We start from the raw sequence: 25,952 nt of genomic DNA, 5'->3' as shown, positions 1-25,952 counted from the left end.
CATGCGGTTTAGACCGAAGCTATTTGCATTTGGTAGGGAATACTTATATATATATATATATATAAGATAGAATTGGTAGGGAATACTTTAATTTAATGCAACTTCATGTTAAGTTGGCACTTGTCATTATGGTGAGAGAATGGCAAGCATACAACCAGTGACGGCTCTAGGATTTTTTTTTAGGGCGATCAGTAGTAGTGGAGTTAGGAATTTGTTATGGGGCAATTAAAAAATAAAATGATTAATTTTTTTTTATATATATAAATACAACTTCCATATTATATACAGTAATCCAAAGTAAATACAATTTAGTATACAATACAACTATATCGTATAATAGTCTAACAAATTTATTAATAGTTTAAAGATTAGTAAGACAACAACCATTAAATGCATAATAACTTATTATATTTATATGTAATATTAATTAAATAAAAATATATGATAAAGAATAATAAATTTTTTTTTTTTTTTTGGATACAGAATAGAAGTTCTACTCTAATTTAATGTAAGTGTATATCTGTGTGGATAAAGAAGAATAATAACAAACCTAGGAGTAGGACTAGGAGTACGTGAAACTAAGAAAAAAAACTGATATAAATTTTTATTTTTGAAGTGTATGACTTTTTAACCATAAATGTGGTCACTCTCTTGGAATTGGAGCAAACAGAGATAAAAGTTAAGAAAACTACTTGATCAAACAAAGATAAAAGCTAAGAAAACAGAGAACGGAGAAAGAGAGATAGAGAAAATGAGGAAATAATCACATATATAAATATAGATATGATGGTTGGAACGATAGTGTAATTTTTTGCTGATGAGGAAGAAAAGTGTAAGGAAAAACAGCTTCATTTTGTTGTCAATGGAAAAGTAAGCCAAAGTCCTAGATAGGATGTTTATTTATTTATTTATTTATTAACGAATAAGCAAAATTTTTAAACATTTTTTATTATAAAATTAAATATTTTAAGAGTAGTGCTGTTGACACAACACTTACACAAAAATTTCACAACAAAATATAGGTGACAAGTTGTTAAAGGTAGGTAAAAAAAAAGGTGATATATTAGCAAAAAAAGAAAGGTAAAAAAGTGATGTCAGTTGTGAGTAAAAGTAAAAACTAGTTACAACTTGTCACTTACCTTCCATTATGAAGTAAATTATATATTGTGAAAATATTGTGAAAGTAGTATTAAAATTATTATATTCAAGTTTATTTTAGCTGAATTTAAACAAAATTTATGGTGAGGGTGAGTTCAAATATTTATTTTAGGGGAGTTAAAACAATTTTTATTTATTTATTTTTTAAATTATATATATAAAAAAAATGCCAGGCCAGGGGGTCCAGGGGGTTCAAATGAACCCCCTGGCCAGCACGTAACGCCGCCGCCCTTGCATACAACTTCATGTTAACTTTTACTCTTGGATATTAAGCAAACCTCTCTTTCTTTCTCCTTCATTCTCCCAATCAAACACAATAGAAGCAGCACAAGTTAGAATTACTGTCAAATCAGCAAAATCTTCACTAAAGGTGAACACTCTACTCCAGGGCCAGCTTAACAACTTTTGGGGCCTTAGGCGAAAATTTTAAATGGGGCCTTTTTATAATTAAATATTAATCAATTAATATATATATTTAATTTTTTTTATTTAAAATCTATTTTTCTTGCTTTTTGAGATGCAAAATTACTAATTAAGTTTTTGTATTTAAGTTCCTCTAACATTTCTTCTTCAATTGATAATATAGTTAATCCACTTAATCTTTCTTGTGACATAGTAGACCTTAAATATTAATTTTAATTTTGAAAAACTTCTTTTTGCAGATGCAACTGTAACAGGTATTGTTAATAATATTCTATAAGCAATATATGCATTTGGAAAAGAATCTAATCTTTTTAAATGTTATGAGTAATAGAGGCAAAACAGTAATATCATGTACTTTATATATAAATAATATTTTATGTGTTAGGGTTTACTTATCAAACCCTAAAAAACTTTCACAGTAAACAACATGGTATCAGAGCCACCAAGCCGCCGCTGCTGTTAACCCTCCGACCACCACCCATCGATATTGTTGTTGCCGACAACCATATCCCTACTCGCTAGCTTCGACAACCCTAATAGAGACTCCGACGATCTCGATTTAGTGGCTGAAGGAATTGCCCAGCGCCGGTGACCCTCTCTCCAGTCTCGCAACACCAAATCGATGTCGCTTGATCGCGAGAGAGGCAAGGTTTTACTCGCCGGTCCTCGCACCGCTGCTCCTGCACCCTAGCGCCGCCGCCGGAGCCTTTTTTTTTTTTTTTTTCAGTTGAGGGTTTCAACCATGGTCTGATTTTCTTCTCTTCTTCAATACGTTCTCTGCGTATCTGTTCAGGCAACCTTAGGTTGATGTTTAGTGGTGGATTAGGCAATTATTTTTTTTTTGGTGTTGGTATGGATTTGTTGCTGCCTTGTTTTTTTTTTTTTTTTTTTTTTTTAATAGTTTGGTGTTGATTCGTTGATAGATAAGTTACTGTTGACGTGGCTGATTGGTTGAAGTACATTGGTTGTTGGTTGGAGTTTGTTTTAATTCAGTCTAGCTTATTTCTTTAGTGTTAGTTTGTTCTTCAGATTGCTATTATGGAGTCCAAAGACAGTGCCCAGCCCCCTAATTATTTCTTATCTCCTGATATGTTATCAATTACCTCCATTCGTCTAAATGGTAATAATTATGCTCAATGGACACAGGCAGTTGAAGTCTTTCTTCTTGGTAGAAAGAAGTTTGATTACATGATTAAGGAACCTCCTGTACCTACAAACCCTAAATTTGCTGATTGGAGTGCCAAAGATGCACAAATTAGGACTTGTTTGTGGAATAGCATGGAGTCTAAGATCAGTTGTAGTTTGCTTTTCCTACCAATTGCTAAACTTGTTTGGGAACAAGCCAAGGAACTTTACTCTGGTGTTAACAATTTGAAGCGGATTTATGATCTTCATCAAAATTATTTCTCCTTGAGTTTGGGTGATATGTCTTTAGAAGACTATTATAACAAGTTTAAGGGTGTATGTGAAGAACTCAATATTTATCAGCTTATCTCCTCTGATGTTAAAATTGTGAAGAAACAACGAGATTCTATGCATGTTGCTCGCTTCCTCTCTGGATTGCCTAAAAGTTTGAATCCAGTAAAATCACAAATCTTAGCTAGTCCAGACCTCCCTTCATTGAGTGAAGTTTTTGGTAGACTTCGATAGGCCACATTATCTGATTTGAGTATTGACCCTTTCTCTTCCTCCCATACTAATGCATTACCTTCTAGTGATAAATCTGCCTTTACCACTTATATGGGGAGTAATAGAGGTGGTCGTGGAGGTCGAGGTCGTGGGGGCCGAGGCCATGGAGGTCGCGACCAAGGGGGTCGTGGGAGTGAACAAGGGGGTCGTGGTAAAGGACGTCGTCTTCATAAGTGCACTTATTGTCATGGTGAGAATCATACAGTAGACTTTTGTTGGGAGTTGTATGGTAAACCCTCAGCTAACCAAGCTAGTTTTCAAGTTCAAGAACCACATTCACAATCACTTCCACCGACATCTAGAGTAGTCTCTATTCCTGAGGAAGAGTACAATCGCCTCTCGTCTCTGCATTCCAACTTTGTTGGGTCTGATTCTACTGCTACTTTGGCTCAACAAGGTACTTCCACTGCTTGTCTTGCCACTTAGGACCCTTGGGTCATTGACTCAAGTGCTACTGATCATATGACAGGTTCCTCAAGTTTACTCTCTGACCTTGAGCAATCTAGTAGTCTTCCCAATGTTACATTGGCAAATGGCTCGGCCATTACAGTTTCTGGTTTGGGCACTGCCAATCTTAGTCCTAATCTTTCTCTCTCTTCTGTCTTATATATTCCTGATTTTCCTTTTAACCTTTTTGTCAATTATTAAGCTTACTAAAATTTTGAATTGTGCTGCCCTTTTTTTATCCAATCATTGTATCTTTCAGGATCTCAAGACGGGGAAGATTATTGGTGGAGGGCATGAAGCCGGTGGACTTTATTACTTGGATCGATGTGGTTCTTCCCGTTTAGTGGCTTCTCATTTGTCTATCTCACCTCTTCAGCATCATTGTCGCCTTAGTCATCCATCTCTCAAGAATTTGAAGTCATTAGTTCCGTCGTGTCATCAAATTGAGTCTTTACAATGTGAAGCATGTCAGTTGGGTAAACACCATAGGGTGCCTTTTGCCCCTAGGCGTGAGAGTCGTGTTAGTAGTCCTTTTCATTTAGTTCATTCTGATATTTGGGGTCCAATAAACACTCCCTTATTGTTGGGATTTAGATATTTTGTCATTTTTGTTGATGATTATTCTAGAGTCACCTATCTTTATCTTATGAAAGAACGGTCTGAATTGTAAGCAATTTTCAAATCATTTTATATGGAAATAAAGACTCAGTTTAATGCTTCGCTTCGTATTTTTCGGTCTGATAATGCTCGTGAATATTTTCATACATTTTTGTCTCAATTTTTTGATGATCATGGTATAATTCACCAATCTTCATGCCCCCATACTCCACAACAAAATGGTGTTACTGAACGCAAAATGCGTCATTTGTTAGAGGTCATTCATGCCTTAAAGTTTTATATGCATGTTCCCAAATCATATTAGAGTGATGCTGTTCTCACTGCCTGTCACCTAATTAATCGTATGCCTTCCACTGTTCTAGGTGGTCAGATCCCTTATACTGTGCTCTCTCCTGATGCACCTTTGTTTCATCTACCTCCTAAGATCTTTGGTTGCATGTGCTATGTTCATATCTTAGGTCCAGGGAGTGACAAACTTGATCCTAGATCCATTAAATGTGTTTTTCTTGGGTATTCTCATACTCAGAAAGGATACTGATGTTACTCACCTACTCTTCGGCGTCGTTTCATTAGTGCTGATGTCACATTTGATGAATCTCAGTCCTATTTCTCTCCTTCGATTCCTAGTGACTGTTCTCCTCCTTGTCTTCCTCTCCTACCACCTGTGTCTCCTATTGAATCTCCTCAGAAACCACTCCAGGTATATTTTCGCCGGCGGAAACCTCCAACAGAGACCTCTACCCTGCCTAGTGATCCAACTCCTGATCCTGCCTCTCTTCCAATTGCTTTGTGCAAAGGTAAGCATTCTTGTACCTCTCACTCTATCTCTCAGTTTGTCTCTTATGGTCACTTGTCTCCATCTCTTTATGCCTTTACCACATCCTTGAATTCTACTATTGTCCCTAAGTCTATCCAGGAGGCTATGTCCATCTCGGGTTGGAAATCTGCTATGGAGGCAGAAATGTCTACCCTGTCTGAAAATGCTACTTGGTCTTTAGTTACTCGTCCTCCAAGGAAAACTATTGTTGGTTGTCGTTGGGTGTATACTGTGAAGTATTTGCCTGATGGTTCTATTGAGCGTTTGAAGGCTCGCTTGGTTGCCAAAGGTTATACCCAAACATACAGTGTTGACTATGCCGAGACATTCTCACTTGTTGCTAAAATTTCCTCTGTTCGGATTTTGATCTCCTTGGCTGCTAATTTGGGTTGGCCATTATTTCAGTTAGATGTTAATACACCCTTACTACAAATATTTCTAACTCTAAGAGTACGAGTAAGTGTTTGTGAACTATAAGTATCGCTCTTTATTATAAATTTATATTATAAGTGTGTCAATGAGTCTAATATTAATTGTTAGCATTACTTTTTGTTATAATGTTGTTTGTATAAATAATGATGTGTGTGGATGCTTGTGTGTACAGTATAAATATAATATAACTTTATATAATTTAATAATTAAGAAATAGAGAGCGTTTATTATATGTGTGTGTTTTGTATTCATGTTATAATAACTTTTTGTTATAAAGTTAGAAAAATTGAAGAAGAAAAATTGTAAAGTTAGTTTTTTTTTTTTTTTTTTTTGATACAAGATAGAATTTCTACAATAACATAATCTAAGTGTATATGTGTGTGAAGTTCCCTCTTGGAGACTTGAACCCTGGCTCTTGCCCTTCACACCCCATAAGCATTTATATTTGTGGAGTGACCACCACACCAAGGGTGCACGGTGGCGTAAATTTAGTGATTGTTCAAGCATTTGATTGGTTAAGTAGACACGTAGTTTATTATTTTATGTATAAATGAGTGTGGTTATGTGCATCAATAATTAATACAGTGCCAATGAGTTAAGTTTATTCATTTAGTTTAAAATATTTTTATAAAAACAATGACAAATTAATAGATAATAACAACTGCAAAAAATTAAAAATGTTAGACAAACTTAACAAAACAAAATGGTCATAGTTATTCACATTGGCAATAAATTACTCGTAATGAACTATCATGTAACAATTCAAAATTTGAAAATTTGTAGAAGGAAATTGTAAAACTTCATTTTTTTTTTTAGTTGATAACATTATATATTCAAGTTCTCTTTTTATTATTTTTATTATTATTTTAATTTAAGTTTCTTAATGACCCTTTTAACAAAATTCCTGGAGCCACCACTGACATTGTCAAACTGTTCCTAGCTCTCTTACAACTCAAAGCTTGCATAATCAACTTTACATATGAAAATAATTTTACATCTTGGGACTCAAGCAAAAGCATTATGAGATCAACCAAAAGTTAAATCCCTTTCATAAAAGTATATCTACAAGGTCATCGGTTTTTTTTTTCTTCTCACAATGTAAGTATTCATTCATCAAAAGAAAAGAAAATATCTTCTTCCGCCTTTTCCATTTAGAAAAGGTTGTCATTGTAAATTTGTAGTGGGTGGAAAGACACCATTCAAAGAGAAATTGCTATTGTCTCTTTTTCCTGTGGTTTTATATGATGAACTAAATTTCTTTTTATCTCTATTCTGTTTGTCAATTCATTGACAGATGTCAACGATCAAGCTGCACAATCAGTGAAAGCTTTTTATTCTTTTGAAGGTCATACCAATCAATTGGTAACCACTTTTTCTTAGAACCTTTTGAAGCTAAGGGGAATAAATTTGTTGTTTTTCTTGGATGGTGCTTGATAATTTGCTTTTTATGGTTCAATACATAATAGCTATATTAGATTTCTCTTTCCTTATATTAATAATTTGTTGTTTATTGTTTAATTGGACCATTTGTAGTGTTTGAATCTTAATTTTTTTTTTTTTTTTTTTTTATGGAACTTGGGGTGTTATGGTTTAATTTTTTTTTTTAATCTTAATTTTTTAAAGGAAACATAATTTCTTCAAAGTACTTTAGCTTACGTAGGCTGTTGTGTTATGGCTGGAATTGTTTAGCTTTTGAGAAATTGTTTGGGATTTTAGGAGTGAGAAAATTCAAAAAACTGAATTCTTTTTAAATTCCATTAATATCTAGCTTTAAGCCAACTGTTGTGTGGATGGAAAAACTAATTGGTTCTTGATTCTTGAATACCTATATATTATATTGTGCACACGAACAATAGCTGGGTTTTGGATTTTGGATTATGCTATTTTTTTCAACAACTTTATTTTCTTTTTAGAATTTTCTCCTCTTGAATGTCTAGAATATTGTGTACATGAATATTATACAAAACTTAACAAAACTACTATACCACAAGTTAAAAATTTTGGATTTTGCTATTTTTTTCTTTAGTAAACACAATATGATATAGCTGATGTGATCCAATGAAGACAATAACAACTACTATTTTAGGGGCATAGCAGCTTATACAATCTAACAATTTCTTGTAGCCATTTAAAGTTCATGAGCTAGAATGCTAATAGCCATCTTCTCCCAGACAATAACAATTGGCCGAGTTCAGCAAATTTGCCACTGACTTTGACCACAATGTATTGGACAATTTTTATAAAATTATTATTATTTAATATGGTCATTTGAGTGGAAAGATCAAATTAATTTATTTTTCATATCCTTTTCATCAGTTCTCTTTTACCAAATTTTAAGCTTTGTAAATTGCTTTCTATTTAACAATTAATCTCATATAGTATATAACGTATGGTTTAATTGTTTTTGACCACAAACTTAAAGGCTTTGTGTTCAAGCTTTTCAAATCATAGGATTGATTGTCATGCGTTAACTATTTTTATGACAGACGTTTTGAATTCATAAACATTACCTATACCACTATGAACCAATGGGGAGAACAAGCTTGAATGCAATTAAAATATGGACTTAATGTGGGAAGGCTATGTCTGACCACAAATATATATATATATATATATATATATATATATATATATATATATCTGTGTGTGTGTGTGGGGTCAGGTTAGTAAGATATAATATATACACCTATGTTCTTAACTCACTTACAATTTGTATACACACTATTTTAATTCTTTGTGAGAATTCAGAACTTTGATAAAATGAATGTAATGACAGGTGGGTAATTTGTATATGGACACACTGATGAATGTGTGTGATGGACATGGGTGGAATCAATGACACAATACTGTTTAACAATTTGGTCTTTGAGGGAAATTTGTATATGTGAGGATCTATTAAATTTGATCATTTTATTGAAGGTTTGTTTAAAACATATTTTATTTATTTACCTTATTGTAGATAAATTTTTGTATATGATGATTCTAACCGGTTAAACCCTACTTTAATCTTTTTTTTTTTTGGTGGTCTTATCATTTTCTATTGGCAACTAACTAGACATCATTTTTAGGAATTAAGGATCCATGTAGCGGGTAAGAAGAGTGCACTTGAAAATTCAAAAGAATTAAAATATGATACAATCTTATCACATGAAGGAAAAAAAAGGAAATCTAATGTTGTGTTGTCATGTCCTTCCATTATTAGGTTACAAATATCAGATCTCAAAAAAAAAAAAAAAAAAAAAACCCAAAATAATATAATGATATATTTGTATAGATAGAGAGTTGAAAAATACTTTTAGAAAAAGTTCAATTTTTAAGGTGAACATATTATCTTCAAAAAATTTTAGATTATAGCATATTACAAAATAATTACATATTCTCACGCATCGCGTGGGTTTGCGACTAGTAATAATAATAATGCAAAATTTATGATATTAGTGATATGAGAAGTGTATGTGGTTTGTAACACTTTCATAACAAATTATAACAAGTTCTAGACAGTAAGTTATTACAGTTGATTCAAATTTAAACTCACAACTGAAATTAAATTCTTACCCAAACAATCTACAATTAAAATTTATTGTATATTTATAAACATAGTTTAGTATTTAGTGTGAAACATTTTCTAGGAAGGTACATGATACGAGCCAAGAAAGGACAATTGACGCCAAAAGTCTTTGGCATTTTATTGACTCTAGGTATCCTCAAATAATGGAAAGCTTAAAATATTATGGCCCTAATATTAATTTATGGTATGAAACAGCTAGTCATCACTATGAAATAATGAAACATTTTACAGGAACATATTAAATACGAAATGGGAAAAAACAACATTAACAGCTAGCAAAGTCAATTCAATGCTCTTTGGTCAATGGTGATCAGTTATCACCACAAAAGAACGCGCTTTACAATATTTATTAGAGAAATCGTAATATTGATGTGGACTATTTGATAACAGTATATATGGATGGTGCTGGTGGCCTATTTAAACTCAAGATCATTTGGAATCATAATCACTGAGAGTTGGACAAAAACTTTGTCAGTCTTATTGTGATTGAAAATCAGAAAAAGAAAAATTTATGGAGTTGGGGCGTTTTTGGTGGTGGCCGGTGGTGTTAGTTTTGGTTCATTTTGGTATGAATGGGTGCTTTGGTTGCTGGGAGCAAGAGAGAATTGCTCTCTTGCAATACAAAGTTTCCACTGTCAACTACACTGATAAATATTTTTTTACACCTTGGGACTCAGCCGACAAAGAGAATGATTGCTGTGAGTGGGAAAGAGTGAAGTGCAACATCACTATTGGCCGTGTAATCCAACTTGCTCTTAATCTCACGATATCCTATTGGAGTAGAGAAAGTGGAGGAGGATGGTACTTTAATGCCTCTCTGTTTCTTCCCTTTGAAGAGCTCCAGTACCTCGATTTGAGTGAAAATAGGATTCGTGGATGGGTCCCAAATGAAGGTACCAAGTTTATATCCTAAGAAAAATAGGTAGTATTTGTCAAAATTCTAATTTTTTCTATTACCTCTTTAAATATGTATATATGGTTGGCAAAAATATAAGTTTTATGTTAGGAATCATTTTATACTGTTTTGTGGGAATATATAATTGTGAACATGCAAATTGAAGCATCTAAATCTAAATCACAGGTTTTGAAAGATTCTCTGCGTTGAAGAAGCTGGAGGTGCTTCACTTGGAAAATAATAATTTCAATAATAGCATTCTTTCATCCTTGAGTGGAATTGCTTCACTGAAGGAACTATATTTGGGGTCCAACAATTTGAATGGATCAATCCCCATCCAAGGTAAAATTCTCATTAATTTGCAAAGGAATAGTGCTTAATTCTTGAGTGAGTAAACTTTTTGGTTCCCCTCCTCCAATTAATATGTTTGTCCAAAATAAATTGCTTGAATTTTTATTTTCTTTTAACCTTTTCTTTAAAAATAAATGTAGACCACAAATTAGACGTATGTTAAGATTCATTTTGTATCGTTTTGTGGGAATATATAGTTGCGGACTTGCAAATTAAAGCATCTAAATTAACTGCAGGTTTTGGAAGCTTATCTTTGTTGAGCAAGCTAGAGGTGCTTCACTTGGAAAGTAATAATTTCAATAATAGCGTTTTTTCATCCCTTAGTGTCATTGCTTCGCTCAAGGAACTAGATTTTAGCGTCAACAATTTGAATGGATCAATCCACATAAAATTCTCCTTAATTTGCAAAGGAAGATTGGAACAGTGTTTCATATGCTTATCGAGAACATAATTTTTTTTTTTTTTTTTGTTTATTTCCCTTACATCAATTATTGTGTTTTTTGCAACTAAATTTCACTTTTTTTTTTTTTTTTACATGAAAGTATTTATGCAACTGAAGTTCCTATTTTTCCATGATTTTTTATGTAATATTTTTTTAATGTAGAATTTGAAGAATTTAGCAATTTGGAGAATCTTTACATGCGTGGCAATGAGATCAATGAATTCGTGACAAAAAAAGGTAGGATAGGTTGTATATGGATTAAAATCAAATAATTCTTTTATATGGTATGTCAAATGATATTATCACATCAATGCTTTGATATATTTAATTTTGCCGTATAGATACAAACATCTTAAGTAAGCTGCAACTCCTAGACTTGAGTTCGAACAATTTTAATGCACGAATTCTTGAGTCATTGGCTGCCTTTCCATCATTGAAGACATTAGATCTCTCATTTAATAATTTGAAAGGATTGTTTACCACTAAAGGTACGTTATACCCTTAACATCAAGTTGGTGGTTTTTTTTTTTTTTTTTTGGATAAGACAAGGTGGTGGTATTATAACCGTTAAAAAGCATAAGCTATAACAAACCTATTCGAAATATTTACAATCAAAACCTGGTTTAAAACAATATTATTATTTTCGTGTGTGTTCTAATAAGTATTACTATTTACTTAAAAAAAGAATAGGGATATTTATCCCATATTTGTTGTGTGTGTCTAGTGTCCCCTGTTTATAATCCTAGTTTATAGCTACAAAGATTAGGCCCCTTTGTAGTTGTACTCTGATTATATAATGTATTATAAATTCGGTTTAAAACACTATTATTATTTTCGTTTGTGTTCTAATTAGTATTACTATTTACTCAAAAAAAAAAATTCATGAAATTCAATGAAACTAAACTTGTTGTCTTTAGTAAGTATCATAGTAACTATTTCTCTTTTTTAGTTAAATTTAGTGTTTAATTTGAAATTACGAAAGTATAGAGAAATTATGTAATTTAATTAAGTATATGTTAAAATTTAGCTATGTAGCAAAGAGAGAGGATAACATTTTATGCAATCATGACTTCTTTGACCCATTTTATTACATATATATATATATATTGAAAGACATTTTATATTATATAGTATATTAGTTGCTAACACATGTGATGCACATGAAAGTTTGACAAAAAATATTTATATATGATATATGTTTGATTAATTTAAATTGGGAAAATTGCATTAACTTCCCTTCTAATTTTAGATGGTACATTAACTTGTTTTAGTTCCAAAATAAATTGCACTCACCTTCACACACTTCATAATTTTTGTGTGGTATCTTGATATGTTTTGCAATTACTACTTCGTGTTCTACCATATCGACCTATTTGTATTGTTAACAATATAAAGTATGAGAAAAAAACTGAATAATCTGTATATTGATGTGTGTAAATAACAATGTACAATAAAGAGCCTTATATAGGCTAGGTATGTGTGTAGAACAAATAATAGGAGTAAACTACAAGTATAGTATATTGGGCTAAGTCCAATGGGCTAAACTAGTCTAAGTTATACACTAACATGTATTAATTTACTTACCTCTAAAAAAATTGTTTTTGTTTTAGAGTTGGGTGAACTAAACAACCTTGAGGAATTGTACTTGGAATATTCATCAATTGATAAAAGCTTTCTTCATAAAATTGGAGTTATGACTTCTCTTAATATATTGGAAATGAACGGCTGTGGACTGATGGGCAGCTTACCTCCCCAAGGTAGATTATTTATTTATTTTTTTTCTCTACAATGATACTATTTAGAATAATTAGAATATCCTCTTTAAGAAAAATAATGATTACAATAGTAGAACCTAAAAATTAATTATCTCATTTTACAGGCTGGTGTGAACTTAGGAAGCTCCAAGAGATAGACCTCAGCTACAATAACTTTGAAGGGATACTACCTTCATGTATGGCGAACTTGACATCACTCCGTGTATTGGATCTCTCTTACAATAATTTTAATGGGAACATTGATCAGTCCCCACTATCAAGTTTGTCATCACTTGAGTACCTTTCTTTCTCAAATAACAACTTCTTGATCCCATCCACATTGTCATTCCTTTTCAACCTCTCAAACCTTAAGATCTTATTAAGTGATAACAATATATTGGCTTTAGAATCTGACTCCCATACTTGGATTCCAAAGTTCCAATTAAAGGTTTTCAGTTTGTCGAATTGTTCATTTAACATTCTCAATAGCACACTTCCCAAATTTCTTCATTACCAATATGATTTGCGAGCAATTACTCTCTCTCACAACCAGTTGGTTGGGCAGTTTCCTAACTGGCTGTTATAGAACAATACAAGATTGGAGGTTTTTATTCTAAACAATAACTCTTTTACGGGGCCTTTCGTAGTGCCATATGATATTCGTCCCAGAATTTTTACAATAGATATTTCAGATAATTACTTACATGGTCCAATTCCCACAAACCTCTGTCTAATTTTTCCAAATTTAGATTATTTAAAAATGTCTAACAATGAATTTCAAGGCAGTATTCCTTCTTCTTTTGGGAATTTGGTTTTCTTACGGCGTCTAGACTTGTCTGGGAATAATTTCTCAGGAACAGTACCAATACATTTCATAATGGGCTGCTACCAGTTAGAACTTCTCACATTATCAAACAATAGCTTCAGTGGACCAATATTTCCTACCAATTTTAATTTGACTAAGCTACAATTTTTACATTTGGACAACAATCACTTCTCAGGCATGCTTCCAACATGGATGGGGAACATGTCATCTTTAATGCAAATTGTTATAGCCAAAAATCATTTTGAAGGTCCTATTCCAATCGAATTATGCAAACTCCTTTCTCTTACATTTCTTGACCTTTCTGACAACAATTTGTCTGGCTCTATTCCATCTTGCTTCAATTCCTCAAGTATCAAATTTTTTCAATTAAATAAAAATTTCTTGAGCGGTCCAATTCCAACTGCTTTCCCAAATAACTCCAATCTACTTGTACTGAATCTTCGAGATAACCATCTAACTGGCAACATTCCCAATTGGATTGGAAGCCTCTCCGCATTGAGAATTCTCCTCTTGAAATCAAATTATTTAGGAGGTCAGATTCCAATTCAATTATGCCTCTTGCAGAACTTAAACATTTTGGATCTTTCATACAATAAATTTTCAGGTTCGATACCTCTTTGCTTGAGTAACATTACTTTCGATGCATCTGCCCAAAGAACTTTTTCAAGAGATTCATATGGAGAGTTATTTTTGTCCAATAGTTTGTCATTATCAAGAAATATTGAAGATCTAAATAATTTTATGCATATGTCCAATGGAGATGTGAATGCTTTTGAAGAAGTAGAGTTTGCATCAAAAAGTAGAACTTACTCCTACAAGGGTGACATCCTCGAGTACATGTTTGGAGTTGACCTCTCGTGCAACAACCTATCAGGTGAAATCCCACCAAAACTCGGTAGGATGAGCAGCAACATTCGTGCATTGAATTTGTCACACAACAAACTATCCGGACCAATCCCTGTGACATTCTCAAATTTAAAGGAGATAGAAAGTCTGGATCTTTCCTTCAACAATTTGAATGGCAAAATTCCACCCCAGTTAACTGAAATGACCTCTTTAGCGGTGTTTAGTGTGGCACACAACAACTTATCAGGTACAACACCTGATAGAAAAAACCAATTCATTACTTTTGATGAAAGCAGTTATGAGGGGAACCCTCTCCTATGTGGACCTCCATTACGTAATGGTTGCACCAAATTGAGACCACCATCGACAATGCCAGTGGATAATGAGGGGGAAGTAGGTGGTAGTTTCATGGACAAGGATGTCTTCTACATAAGCTTCATGGTGGCTTACATAACAGTCATGTTGGGAATTGTTGCAGTTCTCTACATAAATCCATACTGGCGTAGGGTGTGGTTTAACCTCATTGAAGTATGTATTGACACTTGCTACTGTTTTGTTGTGGTTCATTACCGTAAGTTATTCAGTTTAAGGAGTGGATAGCCTTGCATTGCTACTGTTTTGTCATGGTTCATAACTGTGAGTTGCTCAATTTTCGGCTTGCAAAGCCTTGCATTTTATTGATTACCTACATGTGTGTGTCTTCTTGTTGGATTTTGTATCTGAATATTGAATTTTAATACTATGTTGTGCAAAATCTATATTTACTGTGTAATTTTAATTGAATACGATTGTGTTTTTGCATTTTTTGCTATAATTGAATATGTGAGTTGTGCAACACACCATCCCCCGAGGGGCTTGGAGACTAGCCATGAAGTGTTAGGTAATGGCAAGGAAATATTAAATCTCATAAACTCTTTCAAAATATTTTGTAATTTTTTTTTTATTTGACAAAGTTTGGCTCCAAATATGTTGGGAGCCAATAGCTACAACTCCACTCAATATCTTTTTATTAAAGGTGAATTTTGACAAATCCACCATTATATTACATTATCCTCTCATATCCTTCATACTTTCAAAAAATCAAATATCAATAGCTTTATTATCAACAAATGTTTAAATTTCAATTTTTGTGATATAAGATTATGCATAAAAAATAAACTTATATATCAAATAACAAATAACATTTGATTGACATGAAATTTGACATGTATATTAAGACCAAAATGAATTAATATGCTCATGACTTCATAATGCTTAAAACCAGAATATGGGCACATTCAATCCTATGTGAGAAACAAGCACTTGTCAGATCTGACAGTGCCAACGAAAACCAATTGAATAATTTTTAACTTTCTAAAAGCTTCACTACATAAATCATATATATAGTCAAAAGATTTCTTCCAAGTGAAATCTTATTCAAAAATAAAAATAAAAATCTCCATATATGTGACAATGGAAAATATTAAAGAACAATAAATAATATGTACAACAACAACTTCGATACTTTGGATGCAAGTGATCAAATGTCGTTGCCTCAAATAATACTAGCATTGTGATTTATAAGGAAAAATCTAAATACCCTTGACAACCCCCCCCCCCCCCCCCAAATCATTGAACAGTGAAAATTTTAATAGCGATTTTTTCAGCATACCTCTCTTGGCCTAAATTGACAATCACATAAAAGCCTCAAGGTTGTTCTACGTTATCTAGAGCTAGCCTCCACACAAACTAGCAATTCAAACTCGTTCTATATTCTAGCTTGAGCAACACTCAAACAAAATGTTTCTCCAATGGTGTTGCACACTACTAGAGTGATGCAAACAAAATCCAGACTCCAAAAGCCTCGCACCAAAATTACAGTAGATTCATATTCTAAATTATATTAATCTAAAAAATTTACATTTTCTATTTTTCTAATGATTGAAAAATAATTAAAGTTTATTTGTCAAATACTATAATACTTAATTAGTATTATAAATTGACCAGAATTTGAGGACATCCAATCCTATGCACAAGCACTTGTATGATCTGACAGCTCCAAAGAAAACTAATCTAGCTAGGTTGTAAACTTCAAACATTTGCTTATATCCCAAAAAAAAAACCCAATCTAGCTCGGTTTTAAACTTTACAGTGTTTTACTTATTTAAGTTTGTTGTTTAAATTTTGAAGTGCATGTTTCATTTAAAATTGTGGACTTAATTAATATGTCCCATTTAAAAGTGTGGTGTTCTTTTTTTTTTAACTTACTTTCCCCAATCTTTTCTCCCACCTTTTTAGTTTATATTAATAAAATAGAAAAATATTATCACGGTAGTGGGTGGAAAACTCACCATGGATGCCATAGTCATGTGGCTATAATTAACTAAAAATACACTTTCATCTCATGAAATAAAAAATAATAATAATAAAAATAAAGCTACATGGCTAAATCTTAAGAAAATAATTTAAAGAACAACACTTAAGTACTGTGCCTAAATTTTATCCTTTTAAGATATAGACATTTTTGCATCAATTAGGAATATTATGTAAAATAGTAAAAGGAAAATTTGAAGCTTTAACCAACACCCTATGCATTATTAGAGAAATTGTTCCCAAAAAAGAAAAAGAAAAAAGACAATCAATTGTTTTACTGTGACGTGGACCGGTTTTATAACTATATATAAGTAGGATGCTGGTGGCCTATTTCAACACAAAAGCTATTTTGCTTAATTGGAAGCATACATGAGAGTTGGATAATAACTTTGTCAGTCTTTGGTAGGGTTGTAAAACTTGGTATAAAACTTGTTTATGTTTGTTTGTTTGAGAGTTGTTTTGTAATCAAGTTGAGCTCCAGAAAATTGATTTGTTTCTTAACAAACTCATGAACACAGAACCTTAGAAAAAAATTATCCAAACATGAATCAGGCTTGGAATTTAATTGGTTTGGGCTTTCAAAAAATGAGCATGGCCCAATCCATAAAGTTCAGCTAAGCTAAAAGGCAACTCACATTCAACAACCTAAGGTAATTTTTAGCTAGAAGCACATTTCGGCATACAGGTTAATTTGTCAAAAAAAAAAAGACAAAGTCATGGTGGTTGGTAGAAACTGGAAAGACACGAAGTCTTCCACTATAGTAGTCTAGCTAGGTCTTCTCCAATAATGCAAGTATTATCTAAGAAAGCACAGTACAAGGTGCAGAGAAAGCACCATTGACCCCAAGTCCTTGGCGTCTTTGTTAAGTTTAGCTATTTAGGCCTTGATTATCACTATTCATGGAGAGCTCTACTTAAGCTCAACTTGTTTATATATATATTTAAATAAGTCAAGCTTGATCATTCTTTTGAGACCTCTATTTGTAAACAAGTTGTGCTCCAACAAATTATTTTGTTTATGAACAAACTTATGAACACAAAACCTTAGGAAAAACAATGCAAACATGAACCAGACTTGGAGTTCGATTGGTTTGAGCTAAAATATTAGGGTAAATTCCATTAAAATATTATGAGGTTTGGAAAAATCCCAACCAGGTCCAAAGCTTTTCAAAATTGACTAATTTGGTCCCTAAAGCAAACTTAGTCCGTAAACATTGTTAAGTCAATTAATCAATTTTTTCTCAACTATTTTAAGTGTTAAGTTGGCTTTAAAAACCAAATTAATCAGTTTTGAAAAGTCTCAGACATCAGCTCAATTCTCAAGATATGTTAATAGAATTTATTCAAAATAAGATACTCAGTTTGGCCCAACCATTAAACATGATTCTACATCTCTTAGACTTCTAAACAAGAATAAATAGGAGTAAATAAAAGTTCAACTAAGCAAAAAAGCAGCTCATAGCTGTCAATAACCAAGGATCAGTTTTAGGCTAAAAGCTGGAATCGCATAACGCTTTGTTTGTTTCGCTGGAAAACCTTCTGTAAAGATAGTTTTCCACATTTTCCAGTGTTTGGTAGCACAAAAAAAAACTAGTCAATGGAAAACTATCTTTGGTCAACAGAAAATCATAATAAAAATAAGGCTTATTTTTTATAGGTTGTTTTCCAAAAAATATTTTTGGAAAACAATCTCTCTCTCACTCGTTGCATCTCCTATAAATATTATCTTTGTTTGTAGCTGTGGGAAACATTATTTTTTGGCTCCTTCCCTCTCTCATGGTAAGATTTCTCACTTTTTTCTCTTCCCTTTACTTTTTCTCTCCTCACACCCTCACTATCTCTAACTCTGGTCTCTCCTTTTCCCATAGATCTTTCTCTCTTCTCTCTTTTCTCCATGCTTCTTTTCCCCTTTGTAACACAATTCTCTGATTAAATTTTTTTCTACTTTACTGATCGGTCAATAGCTCAAACTTGCAAAGGAGAACAAATTTGCAGTGGTAATTATTTCATTCCTCTCTACCAAAATCCCAATTCTTTGCCTTGAATTTCAAGCTTGATTTCCTTTTTCTCTAAGAAATTTTCGGTTTGATGGATTCCAAGCAAAAATTACTTCTTTTTCGTACATAAAGTGCAAAAAAAAAAAAAAAAAAAAAAGAAGAAGAAGAAAGAATGAATGAAGTAAAAGATGAAAATTTTAAACATAGTACCTATATTGCTCTAAATTGCTTCTACATGGGACAATCTTTACCTTGGACTAATAATATTGTTCTATAATGAATGATAATTATTTAGGGGAATTGCATTTGTTGGCAAATACTTTTTTTGTTGGAAGATACTTTATGCAGATACTATGCAGAGATGATATATTATGCAGTACATTATGTAAATACATAATTTAGAGTAATATTGAAGACTTGTGATTGACCATAATAGACAATTAGTATACCAACAAAAAGAGTAGACAATTAAAAGTTATTGTTATTTATACTTATTGAAAATGTATTCCCTTGTGAAATATATATATATATATATATATATATAGACAAATGGTTGATGTATATGTGTGTGTGTGTGTGTGTGTACGTGCGTACATACGTTACTGTCCATATATGAGCAAAATGAGTGGCAGAGATCATAAAAATTTGCCAATTAGTTAATTTTGATTGTATCTATTGTCAAAATTTTAGTATGAAAACCAAATTCATTCTTAGTTTTTTATTTATAATGATTACATTAGTTGGTTTACATAATATACATGTTTTAAATTATACAAGAAATATTTTTAAAAAATTGCATACCAAACACTAGAAAACATTCTCAAGCTCATTTTCAAGGTCGTTACCAAACACTGGAAAATGAGACAATTTTCTAGAAAATGCTCTTTGGAAAATGAACCATTTTCCAGAAAACGTTAATGCTGAAACAAACAGAGCGTTAGGCATATAAGTTAATTTGTCAAAAAACAAAGTTGGCAAAAGTCATCCCGGTTGGTAGATAGTGGAATGACACGAAGTCTTCGACTATTGTTATTCTAGCTTAGGTCTTCTCAAATAATGCAAGGATTATCCAAGAAAACCTAATATAAGGTGCAGGGAAAGCACCATTGACCCCAAATCCTTGGCATCTTTGTTAAGTTTAGTTGTTTAGGTCTTCCTAAATAATGCAAAATTGGTATATTACTAGTGTTGGATGCAACTTTTTTGCCAATTGAATGAAGACTATCTTACAAAAAAACAAAAAAGAGGGTAATCAATTAAGAGATAGAGAGGAAAAAGGAGAATGATTAGAGTCCTTGAAATGCTGAAATATCATCTCATCAAGGACTTTACTCATTTGATATTTTCCTTGAAATAATAAGAGATGAAAATTTTTTCGAAACTGTCGTTGGAATAGCTTTAAGAGAAACGCGCTTTGCATTATTATTAGGACCATTTATGCCTAAATCTCTAGCCTCTTCTTGATTTTAGGTATTCTCAAATAATACTATGCTCATAATACCAAGGGCATAGGTTAGTCATCACTAAACATTATCTATGAAGAAAGTACACCAACAAAGTCTTTGGCTTCTTGTTGAGGATCTTCTAATTGCAAAATTATTGGCGTGAGAAAAACAAATAACAGAAGTAAGTCAATAGTGTTCACCACAAAGAACTAATGCACGGACAGACCATAATTTCAAACTATAGAGGCTGGAGTTTAAGTAAAAATAAAAATGACAAAATTTAATTACAATACCTTAGGTGTTGTTTCTTAGATTCCTTACTTAAGATTGAGCAATGTGGCTACTTAACTAAAAAATACACTTCCATTCTATGAGAAAAAATCCACATAACAGAATCTTAAGAGGGGAACCTAAGGAACAGAACCTAAGTACTGTACCTAAGCCTTGTCCAAATAAAAAATAATAAAAATAAACTTCAAATAAACATCCATATGGTATTAACAAACTATCAATAAAGACAAATACCAAAATTATTGTTTCTTAATAGTTAATACATTAATAATTTAGAATGCAATCATCTACCAACGAACACAAAAAAACACAAAACATCATTGTTTCTTAATACATTATAATTAAAGTAGACAATTTCGTACTAGGAGCTATTTCGGTTTAACTAAAAGAATGATATATTTAGATATTGGTCAATATTAATGTACTGTTTCAAAGTTACCACTATATATAAATATAAATATATATATATATATATATATAATAAATTACCAAACGGAATGTAAATTTTTTTTTTTGATCATATCTCAACCACCTACAAACAATTTTTTTTCTTAAATTCTCTCTCTCTCTCTCTCTCTCTCTCTCTCTCTCTCTCTCTCTCTCTCTTCATAAGTCCACACCTATCTAGTCTACATATTATGGTTAGCTCTACTTTAATTAATTTTTAACTCATTTTTATTAATTTATTACTATTTTTGCTTCCATTGTCTCTTCTACACATTTTGCTTTCATTTAAAGGTCCATTTGGTTGGAGGAGTGGAAAAATGGGAGGATAGAAAATTAGGAAGGGATAAAATGGGAGGATAGAAGAAATTTAGTTCATCCCATTTGTGTTTGGCTAGGAGGATGGAAATGTGGAGAGATGGAAAACAAGAACTGGATGAGAAAAAAAAGGGGGAGGGGGCAACTGGATGAAACCCATGTGCAATTGCTCATGGGCATTTTTGTCAATCAAGAAAATTTGACTTCCCCCTCTAGTTTTCTCCTCATTTTTGGGAGAAAACATTTTGGTGGGCTCAGGAAGAAAACACCCGGGCCCACTACATTTTTTCCCTTTCTCTTCCCAAACAACACCCACTAAAACTTCTTTCTATCTAGATTTCTCTCCTCAATTTTCTATCCTTCCTAAAATCCCTCTAAACAAACATACCCTAAGGGTCTATTTGGTTGGAAGGGTGGAAAAGTGAGATGATAGAAAATAGTAGGAGCATGGAAAAATGAGAGGATGGAAAATATTATAATGTCCCTCTTTTTTATATAATCGAGAGTGGAAAAGTGGATAGATAGAAAAAATGAATTTGTATAAATTTATTCATATACCCTTGTTAAAAAATGATACCCAATTAAAACAAAAATGTGACAAACAACCAAACACTTAAAACTGGAACTAAAAAATAAATAAATAAATTAAAAATAAAAAAAGAGCCAACATACTTGACATGCCCATGTGCAAGTGCACATAGGCATTTTGGTCAATAAACAAATTAGACTCCCCCCACCCCCTTTAACAGTTTTTCTCCCCATTTTGGGGAGAAAACTTTCTAGTAGGTCTGGGGAGAAAACACCTGACCCCAACCTTTCTTTTTCCTCTCTCCCTCCCAACCAAACACCCTTCAAAAAGTCAATTAGATTTATAGTTGATTCAAAGGTTCTATAAATAAAGTAAAAAAGTCTACAACCAAAGAAGTCTTCGAATATCTAATCTCCACAGTAGAGAATGCCACAGCATGCAAATTAAAATATTGCATTAGATTTCAAAGGGGAAATTAACATCCTTTAAAACAAAAACAAAAAATGCTACAAATGTAGATAATGTTTACAATACATCATCATCCCATGCTTAAACCAAACTGTGGACATTAGCAAAAACAGCAAAGCTACAAATGCAAATAATGTTTCCACTAGGCTTTGTAAGAATTATGATTAAGTGTGTGATGAAATTGTTGTGGAACTTATGGATGCAACTCAGAAAGATTTGTTTTCGATGGCCCAACTATCATGGTGCAGGTACGCTATACATTTAATGGAGCAATTGAAGATGAATCACTTATCAGGTGGCAAATGCGTTAGCAAGACGCCACGAAGCAAAGACAGGATACTGTGTACAATTATGTGACCCCTGCTTTTCTTTCCTTAGCAGTAGATGTGGACTAGGTGGGAGTTTGCTTCCCTAACAATTTTTGAATTCTATAAATGTTGTTTAGCACCAAAACAAGCAATGCCCAAATTTTCCATACAACTAAAATCAAAGAAGGCAGCCCTCAAGAAAAAACAGAGAGAGAAAAAAAAAAAAAAGTTAAGCAACACTTATGCAATAAAAGCATTGACAAAATAAAGCCACAAAATTGATAGAACTAAAACCAATCGAACAATTTTTATGAGAAACGCTAGGGACACAATGCTTACACAACAAATTCTAGGTGACAAACTATTATTAGCCGGTAAAAAAGTAATATTAATAGTGAGCCTAAATGAAAATTAATAACAAATTGCCACGTAACTTTTGTTGTGAAATTGTTATGAATGTAACACTTTTTAATATTTATCTCACGATCTTATCCAAGAACGTGGCCATGGACTTGGCAATTTCAAATGAAAAGGTTGACAAGTGAGACCCATGAATAGTACCAAAAAATGCAATGAGACATATAAATAATAGTAAAAATAAATTGAATAATAACAAAAATAAGCTGAATAGTAAAAAATGCTGCATTTTTTAGCCAATGCCAAACTCAACTTGAATATATTGTTTTTATGTGCGTGGCTGAAGACAATATATTAACACATTGCACATGCTATTTCATATTCAGCCTTTTTTTTTTTTTTTTTTTTTTTTATTGTTATTATTTTTTAAGTCGATTGTAATTTTATCAGGTAAACAGGTATCTAGTGTCTAGTATTTTTGTTGGACTGATATGTTAGGTTAAGGCTTAACATTTTTTTTTTTTTTTTTTTTTTTTTGAGAAGCTGGTCTAAGGTTAACATATTGACTCATTAAAAAAACAACAAAAATTAATTAACATATTGGGCTTATAATTTAAATATTTTTAACAATTAATATTGGTTTTGATCGGCAATAAAATATATAATTTCTTGGCCAAATTAAAATGTCATCTAGTACAAAATTGAATCTTTAAAAGAGTTTTTCCAGGGCATCTGTTAAGATAAAACATACACTATGTAGAACCAGTCTAGATAGATTTCATGAAAACTCACACATGACTACCTATTACAGAAGATTAAAACTTCTGCTGAGTGATTCTCGTCATGACTTTTTATTTCGTATTCTTGTATTGAAAGATATGGTATTTAGTCATGTGACTCTTTGTTCCAGGGAATGCTTAGTGAAGCCTACACATTATTTTCTGAGGCATTTTCAATACTTCAGCAGATATGTTATTCCATTATTTTGCCCTCTTTGAATTCCTTTGGTATGGTTTATAAATTTTTATCTTACTTGTGTTGCAGGTTACTAGTCCAATGCATCGGGAAGTTGCTAATTGCTGTCAGTAGACATCTCAACTAAAACGATTCTGCATATTTGTTGCTGATATTGTTTGGTTGATCTTAGTGATATAAAAATTTATGCATCTTGTACTTCGATGTTGATCATACCTATCAGGCACTAATGTTCCCCTGCAAGACATGACTGATTATAAAATTATGCATCTTCAAAGTAGCAATTGTTTGGTTATAAGATTGATTTTCCATTGATCTGTACTTACAAGAGTAAAGCAGATCAATATGAAAATTTGTTTATGATTTGCTTGAGCCTGACCGGTGTTCCCTTTCTTAACTTTTCGGGTATCTTGCCATGGTTTTGTATCATGCAGGAGACATGGCTGGTGCGATATTGCAACAGTACAAGGGACTGATAATAAATGAATGGTGCCTGGATTTGGACCACCCTGACACTGCTCAGGCACGCTCTTCTATTCTTTTCATTTGTTTTAATGCACTAAGGTGTTTGAATAGTATCTGTCAATTTGTAATGTTTGATGATATAAACTCATTGAACATAGTTATTTGCTAATCCAAAAAAAAAAAAAAAATTACAGATGTGGTTATTTCAATTACCACAAGTTAATAGTTATGAGCTCTTTCTCAAACGACTCTCTATTCTAAGTGCAAGTTAGAGAGTGAGGTCATGAGTTCAAGACCTATTTTATGTGTACATAATTTACCAATAAAAAATAAGAATTCTCATATAATGAAATCAAAAGTGGATGCGGTTTTCAGAATGAGTTAGAAAAATATGAACTAGATTTGTTTCTGTATATTAAAAAAAAAAAAAAAAAATTTGTTTCTAATTCTGAGTATAACAGGAGAAAATTTTGTTTTCTTTTGGTGTCCAAGCAACCCTCTCTTACACAGTCACATAGAGATCTAATTCTTGGTTCACTGCAGTTATGGCAATATGGCTCTTTTCTACCATGGACTTAACCAAGCAGAACTTGCATTACAGCACGTCTCCGGCATTGCTCTTGCCAAGCTTGTCATCAGGCCCAGATCACCATGATGTCGCTGCAACTTTTATAAATGTTGCAATGATGTACCAAGACATTGGAAATATGAACACAGCTCTTCGTTATCTCACGGCCAACCTATAAGATAGTGTGTTCAGACAATGTAAATACAGATAAAGACTAAAGTGATAGGAAATGCACAATTAAGTAGCATTATACAGAGTAAAAGCTAACCTGAATATCAGAAATTAGTTAAATCATGATACTATATTAGTTATCAGAAATATATTGAACATCAACTTGACAAAGGGGCAGGGGTACCAAATTTGGTCATTGGGATTGGTTTATAAATTTAATAAAAATTTTCCCATTGGTCTTTTGTCTTGTTGTTTTATTTGATTGCGATGGCAACATATTGCTCCCTCTCAACTGATCAATACTCTCTGCCAATTACTTATCTCTCTCAATTGATACAGAATCTGAAGTATGAATTCAGTAACCAATAAGATGAGTTTACCCTTTCCAATTCTCTTTCATTGTTACACTTTGCTCGCATTTTCTTTTTCTTCCAATAAATTTTACAGTGTATTTGATTCTGGGTATTGAAACCCAGTCGGGATTGGTTTAAATTTTGTGTCTTGGTTCTCACCTACTAATGGAGGCCATCAATCTTAGACATGGCAAAACGGGTCAGAATTTTTTGACCCGACCCGACCCGACCCGAAAATACCCGACCCGAACCCGATTTTTTTGACCCGAAGCAAAAACGGGTTGACCCGTGACCCGACCCGTGTTTTGTGCGGGTCAACCCGACCCGACCCGCGACCCGACCCGAACCCGAACCATTTTTAAAATTTTTTTTTTTTTGGTAAAAAAAATAGTGAAATTAAGACAATATTGGTTTAATTGTTTATTGTGAGCTTTAAGAAAACAATTGATACATTTACATAACTGCATACAAATTAATTGAAAAATAAATGGTTGAGCATTCTGTAATGAGTAAAGATTTTTAGATATCAAATAGCAAAGTACATGCCAAGATAATCTGGTTATAGTAAAGTTAAAAACAGATTTAAAATTGTAGATATGTGTGAGACACATTCACGAGTGTAAAAATAGTAAAGTCAAAGTATTA

At 32.4% G+C, this 25,952-nt stretch overlaps 2 pseudogenes; both read left to right on the top strand.

Moving 5' to 3' along the window:
- The window catches only part of LOC126722789 (clustered mitochondria protein-like), a 68,197-nt pseudogene extending 43,236 nt beyond the window's left edge, over positions 1-24,961 (top strand).
- LOC126724039 (receptor-like protein 13) lies at positions 9,539-15,038 on the top strand (annotated as a pseudogene).
- Positions 24,962-25,952: the final 991 nt, after the last annotated feature.

The sequence above is a fragment of the Quercus robur genome, chromosome 4 (genome assembly GCF_932294415.1).
Source record: "Quercus robur chromosome 4, dhQueRobu3.1, whole genome shotgun sequence".
NCBI classification, from domain to species: domain Eukaryota; kingdom Viridiplantae; phylum Streptophyta; class Magnoliopsida; order Fagales; family Fagaceae; genus Quercus; species Quercus robur.
This window is presented reverse-complemented; position numbering and strand designations above follow the sequence as displayed.